Below are 6,627 nucleotides of genomic sequence, written 5' to 3'. Positions count from 1 at the left end.
TGCACACACTGTGTGCTCCACAACACAGGAAAGACTAAACAAATCTCTCCAGGCAGCCAGGGTCAAGCCATACCATTTTTATCCCCGAAGCCAAGGAGGAGAAGATTGCACTTCCTAGCAGGGAAAATAACGACGCAGCAAAATGAAAAAACAAGGGAAGCATTACTCAAATTATCTCCACAGCGAGTGGAGGGATGGGAGTCCAGAGAACAAAGAGATCAGATGACCAGATGGGACAGATCAAGCTGACCGCAAAGCCTCTGTCCAACATTTTTTGACAACTGCTAGAGCCATATGTTCATGAGGATTGTGGAATAACTGGGAAGGGTGTGTGGACTCGGAGCGAGCCCGACCGCACTCAGAGCTGCGTGGCTGTAGGGTGTGAGCCAGGGAACCTTTGGGGTGTGACCCAGATCCCAGCCCTGCACCCTGTGAAGGGAAAGGGGCTGGTAGATCATTTAGCTCACCTCATGACCGGCTCTGGCCAGCCCTTCTCCTGTGTTTCCTGGTGTTTGGTCCACCTCTAATGAGCCATGCTCTGGGGGGAATTCTTAGGTCATTTATTTTGCATCATGTCTGCTAGGAGAGGTAGAAGGACTATGGCTAATTAGGAAAGCAGACAGATGATAACACTGAACAAAGCCAAGGACAGAGGGATCGTGTCTGGGCACACGAAGGCTGGGAGTGACCCTTTCTGCCAGCTGCCCCATGGACCCGAACATCAACACTCCTGAAGGGCAGAAGCTGTGCATCCCAAATGGCCCATCCTGCCCTTTGGGCGACGTCCCCATAAAAAACACACTTTCCTCATTTATTTTGTCAGCTGCTCCTTTTGATTACTTAGCACATTCCAAGGAGTGCAAGGAAATTCGATGGATGACGTCCTGCAAAGTAAAGGTGACAGTTTTCAGGAGTGAGAAGTAATGGCAGATACCTCTCCTAGGGATGTGCAGGGACATTCAGCACTGCCCTGAGGCAGTTTGTCACCCACTAATCAGTGGGTCTACTACACACAGCAGATTTAGGACACAGGACCAACCAGCCACCATGGCAGGCAATAGTTTTTCCCTCTAAAATTGAAGCGGAGAGAATTTAACCCCATAATATTACTTAATTTTCACCCTGAGATGAGTGATCAAGGGACTATTTCCCATTGCAAGTTTTCAAACTGCCCCTGGTCTTTGAAAGAGCCTTGGAGTCCTTCTACAACCAGAATAACACTAATAACTTCCAGCAAAAGAAGTAAAACAAGTGCCAAAAAGCCCCAAACATGGGCAGGGGTGTTCTCCTGCAAAGCATCTGCTGGGGACCCTCAAGATGCACCACAGCAGCCCCAAGACCCCTCTTGCACCCCTTTCCCCACCCCCCCAAAGCCCACATAATCCCACACCATTCACTAGATCCCCACATGATCCACAATTTTCTTTCACCTCCAAGAGACCAGACTGTCCCTCCATTGGCAGATCCAGCCTGTGCTCTGTGCTTTGTGCTTTGTTGTAACTCCCCAAAACTCCTGACCAGAGAGGAAAACACTGCAGCTTGTTTCTCCATCCTAAGGGCCTGCAGGTGTTTTGGGATAGTGCTGCTGGAATTTATATCCCACAGGCTGCTCTTAGGCAGTGGTGGCCAAAAGCTCAGCAAATGTCCATGGACCGAGGCCCTGGTGCTCAGCAACCTCCCAGTGCCACAATCTCCCAACTCTCCTGCACACAGTGAAGAAGTGAAACCAGAGGAGGCCATGAAGATGATCAGAGGGATGGAACACCACTCCTGTAAGGAAAGGCTGAGGGAATTGAGATTGCTCAGCCTGGACAAAAGAAAGTTCCATGGTGAACTTTTTGTGGCCCCTCAGTACCTGAAGGGGCTACAGGAGACCTGGAGAGGGACTTTGGACGAGGGCCCGTAGTAACAGGACAAGGGGGAATGGCTTCCCACTGACAGGAGGGAGGGTTAGATGGGATACTGGGGAGAAATTCTTGGCTGTGAGAGGGTTGAGGCCCTGGCACAGGTTGCCCAGAGAAGCTGTGGCTGCCCCATCCCTGGAAGTCTTCAGGGAGTGGTTGGACGGGGCTTGGAGCAATCTGGTCTATAGAAGGTGTCCCTGTCCATGGCAGGTGAGTGGAACAAGATGATCTTTAAGGTCCCTTGCCTTAACTATTTTAGGATTCTATGACTCTATGAAGAAGAAGAAGGGAGAAACCCTGTGAACAGAAGCATTCATATTGTGACTCCAACACTCTGGAGTCAGGGACAGCAGAACAGCCAAGAACTCCACAGGGAGGGAGTTTCCCATCACTGTGATGGGAGCGTTTCCCCTCGCCAGGACAGCACATCTGCTCCCCAGAGCGGCCACACTCCACGGGGGCTGCACCCACGTGAGGAGCCCATCCCTCCTCTCTGCCCAGCAGCACTGGGAAGGGGCTGGCTGCACTTCCCCATCCTCCTCCACTCCCAGAGGGCAGCGAGATTTCCCGGGAAGATGGGAGCAAGAACCAGGTTAGGAAACGCCATGTGAGCCTGTTCCCTGCTGGATAACATAAACATAAACTCTGGACACAGAGAGTGCTGCCAGGCTTTGATCAGAGCCAGCTGCACAGCTGGACTCTCCCCACGACCATTGTCCTGCTGCCCTGCCCTGTCCCTGCGGGGGCCTCGTCCTTCTGCTGGGAGAGAAAAGAAGATCTCATGGCTTTGCATCTGACACTGGCAATTTTGGGACGTGGAAGAAATAATTTGGGTTATTCCCCAGCAGCAGCTGGGAGAAAATGACTCCCTGCTTTTGGAGCTGAGAGTTCCCAAGAGGAAAATGGTGCCTTGGGTTTAGGGAATTTTGTGGGCATTTGAGCTCAAATGTAGCTCATTTATGGCTTTTGTCCACCAGCAGAGCCAGGGAGCTGGGGTAGGATCTTCCCATTGGCTGAGCTGCTCGTGGCTGAGCCTTTTCCCCTTAGATCACTTCACCCAACCTGGTGAAATGATCCAGGTAAAAAAAAAATAGGAATTTGGGGAGTGTAGCACTTTTTACAGGTCTGGATCACCCCAGAGATGTGGTTCATGGCCCAGCCTGCAGGTGGTTTCTCATCCAGCAAGGGTCAGTGGGGACATCACATCTCACCTCGCATCCCACCCAGCTGCTTCTCATCCTGTCAGGAATGGTGCTGCTCCATTGTCCCCTGGGATCTGCAGGGGTTGGGCTGATCCTGGCAAACACCCAGCTCCTGGGATCTGAGCACTGAGGGAGGCCAGGGGATGTAGTTACAGCTGCAGGGACATCCCCTGCCTATGTGCCAACAAGAAGCCTTACAACAAGTAGTCATTTTTCACATCAAGTTTTCCAGAATTCTCATATTTTCCTCCCTGCTACCTTAAGCTCATTTTGACCTCACTATTTTTTCTGGTTTTTACTAAAAGCTTAAGTCTTTCACCTGTTATAAGGCAACCACAGCCTTATGAGAGACAGAGTGAATAAATTGGCTTTTTTTGGTGCAGGATTTGTCCACAACTCTGCAATCCCTATGTTATGGTTGAGAGAAAAGTTGAGGCTGGAAAACACCAGCATTTACTGCAGCAGTCTTTTTCAAAGTAGTAACAGCTCAGTGAAGTGGTTAAGAGTTTACAAGGGTTTGGAAAAAATTACCTCCTTTTAGTAAGTGTTAATTATATGACTAATTAAACAGAGAGGAGGTTGAAACACTCTCCTAGTCATAACCTGTGTGCTCCCTGCCCGCTCCTTGCGTGACAGAGAAAACAGGGAATGAATCCTGTTTGGCCTTCATGGCAGGAAGTGGCTACTAAACCAGCTCTAACTTCTAATTTATTTACCTGGGAAGCTGTAGGGAACTGTTTTAAAATTGACCAGTGTTCTGCTACTTAAAAAAAAAACCCCAAACCCACCAGCCATTCAGTAAAAACACATTTGGAACAGCCCGAGTTTTAAGTAAGAGATATAAAAGGCCACTTTGTTTATGTTTTTCAGCAATGGTATGTTGGCTTCTTTTTTTCCTAAATGACGGCGAAGAAAAAAAACATTATGTTAAATCTCTTATCTCCACACAAAGTGGTTGCAGCTATCATAAAACACACACATTGTGTCATTTCAAAACACAAATGGGCTCACGGTCAAACATTCTTCAGATTACCTCCTCTTTTCTTTTTCCTTTATAATTTTGTGGGCATTAATACGTTTCAGCGTATTCAACCGAGGTGCTTTGTTCCTCCAGTGAGGAATTAATCACATCCTTCTGGAGAAGCACAAAGAAACCACAGGGTCAGACCTGAGCTGCAATTGCTGCAAAGGCCCCCATGGTGCCCAGTGCTGTGGCACCAACCTGTACCTGATCCCATGGACTTTTATAGTGCCCAAAAGTGATGGGAATGGGGCTGTGATACAGAAATCTGGGGCCAGCAACAAGATCCAGAGCTGGTCCAGAGCTCTGTTTGACTGCAGGCAGCTCATTTAACCTCCCTGTGCCCAGCAGAATAAGTTAAAAAGCCTCCTTCCACAGGGGATTTCATTTCCGTCCAGTGGGACTATATCTCAAAACCTTCAGACCTGGAACCTGAGGACAAAACTGCTTTTTTTGATGATTCCAGGATGATCTGAGCTCACCAGGCTGCCACAGGCGAGCTGGCAGGGAGGACAGGCACTTCTATCCACCGCCTTCTCCCTCCCCACTGCCAAAATCCAGGCTCACACATCTGGCCAGCTCCCACCCACCTGGGCAGGTCCTGCTGTTTGAGGGCAGGGCGTAAAACCCTGGGCCAACTCCAAGGAGAGAGTATCAGCCAGCCCCAACACGGGGGCAGCTCAGCCAAAAATTAGGCTCTAAATATAACAAAAACATGGGAGGTGGAAAGCAAACAGTGCCTGTTAAGGTGTGCTGCGCCTCAGAAGGGTACGTGGGAGAGGTGACAGCACAGCTGCAGGCTGCCCTGACTCACTGAATGTCCTGCAAGTCAAGAAGAAAATTCTGCCAGCACAGCCAAAAGGATATTTTTGGCACACAAAAGGATGTTTCGGCAAAGCTCAGCACTCCTGATGCTGCTGGGGCAGTTGGGTACCTGCTGGCCACCTGAGCAAAGGGAGGGGTGCCCCATTTTCCTGGAGCCTCCACAGCTCCTCCAGGACGTTTCCCTTGGAGAGGTTATGCACCCCAGAGTCCTCTTCCATCTCAAACTCCCTCCCAGTGCTGTTGGAGACCAGTTTGACTCAGAGATTTCCGTGATGCCTGCTGGTTTTACTTCCCACATCCTGCCCCATTTCAAGGTGACTCAGACAGTGATGTTTGAGTCATGTTTGAAGATGTTGAACCCAAGGGATGACGCTGAGATGGCCCAAAATTACAGGTGGATTTTCCAGCCCTCACTCATGAGTGTTTCCACCTCCTCCCCTTTCTCTCTCCTTTTTGTTGCTTTTAAAGGCTTGTGGCTGCAGACGACTGAGAAGAGGATGTCGTGCAGGGACATGACAGTGGGTGTTCCTGGGAGAAGTGGCGGGGGGGAAGTGGCAGTGCCAACAGACTGGAACTCCTCCCTGGGCAGGTGCAGGTCATTGATATTTGGCTGGGTGAAGCAGCCATGAGGTGTTCCAGCCTGTGAGGAGGCAAGGGAGAGCCTTCCCCTCCCATACACCTGCAGCTTTTTTACTCCACAGTGATTCTTCAGCCTCCATTCACTTCCAAACAATGTCATTAAAGAGCTTCCAAATAAGCATCTAATAAAGGAACAAGCAGGAGGAGTGACAAAAACTTGGACGTGAAAGAGGTACTTAGATTTTTGAAAATGAGGAACCAGAGGAACAGAAATAGTCAGAGTTTCTGACCAGTGGCACCTGGCCAGCACACATGACCAGCCACCACGAGCGTGGCCAGTCAGCTGGTACCACTAAAGTTTGTGCTATCACAACACCCCAGTCTCACCACAGCAGAAGCAGCCTGAGGCTGTGGAGATCTTGAGCATTGAGGACCCAAATCCACCAGAAACCAAGATTTGTAGGTGGTTTGAACCCCAGAATTGATCTGCATCCTCAGGGTTGTGCTTTGCTTTGATAGTTTGGTGAGCTTGAAGGTCTGGTACCACCACAGGGACACCTGAGGGTCAAACAGAGACAACCAAACCACACTTGGCTTGGGGAGAGGTTTCCTCCTCCTGCAGCAGTGGGAACTTAGAGGAATCACAGAATGATGGAATAAGCTGAGCTGGAAGGGACCCACAAGGATCATCAAGTCCAACTCCTGGCCCTGCACAGCACCATCCCCAAGAGCCACACCCTGCTCCTGAGAGCATTGTTCAAATGCTCCTGGAGCTCTGGCAGGCTGGTGCTGTGACCACTTCTCTGGGGAGCCTGTTCAGTGCCTGACCACCCTCTGGGGGAAGAACCTGTCCCAAATATCCAGCCTAGACCTCCCCTGACACTACTCCAGGCCACTCCCCGGGTCCTATAACAGGTCACCAGAGAGAAGGGATCAGTGTCTGCTCCTCCTCTTCCTCCCATGAGGAAGCTGTAGACTGCAATGAGTTCTCCCCTCAGTTTTCTCTTCTCAAGGCTGGACACACCAAGTGCCCTCAGCCGAACTGAACCCCAAAGGTCTCTGCCCCCCCGCAGCCCGCTCGACACTGCAGCACCCC

General features: G+C 50.4%; 1 long non-coding RNA gene across 1 annotated transcript in view; it reads right to left on the bottom strand.

The window, feature by feature from the left end:
• The window catches only part of LOC108447779, a 23,635-nt gene that overhangs the window by 15,940 nt on the left and 1,068 nt on the right, over positions 1 to 6,627 (bottom strand). The window lies entirely within an intron of this gene.

This window comes from Corvus brachyrhynchos, unplaced genomic scaffold, assembly GCF_000691975.1.
Source record: "Corvus brachyrhynchos isolate BGI_N302 unplaced genomic scaffold, ASM69197v1 scaffold245, whole genome shotgun sequence".
NCBI classification, from domain to species: domain Eukaryota; kingdom Metazoa; phylum Chordata; class Aves; order Passeriformes; family Corvidae; genus Corvus; species Corvus brachyrhynchos.
The sequence above is the reverse complement of the archived record's forward strand: the minus strand, read 5'-3'. Positions and strand labels throughout refer to the sequence as shown.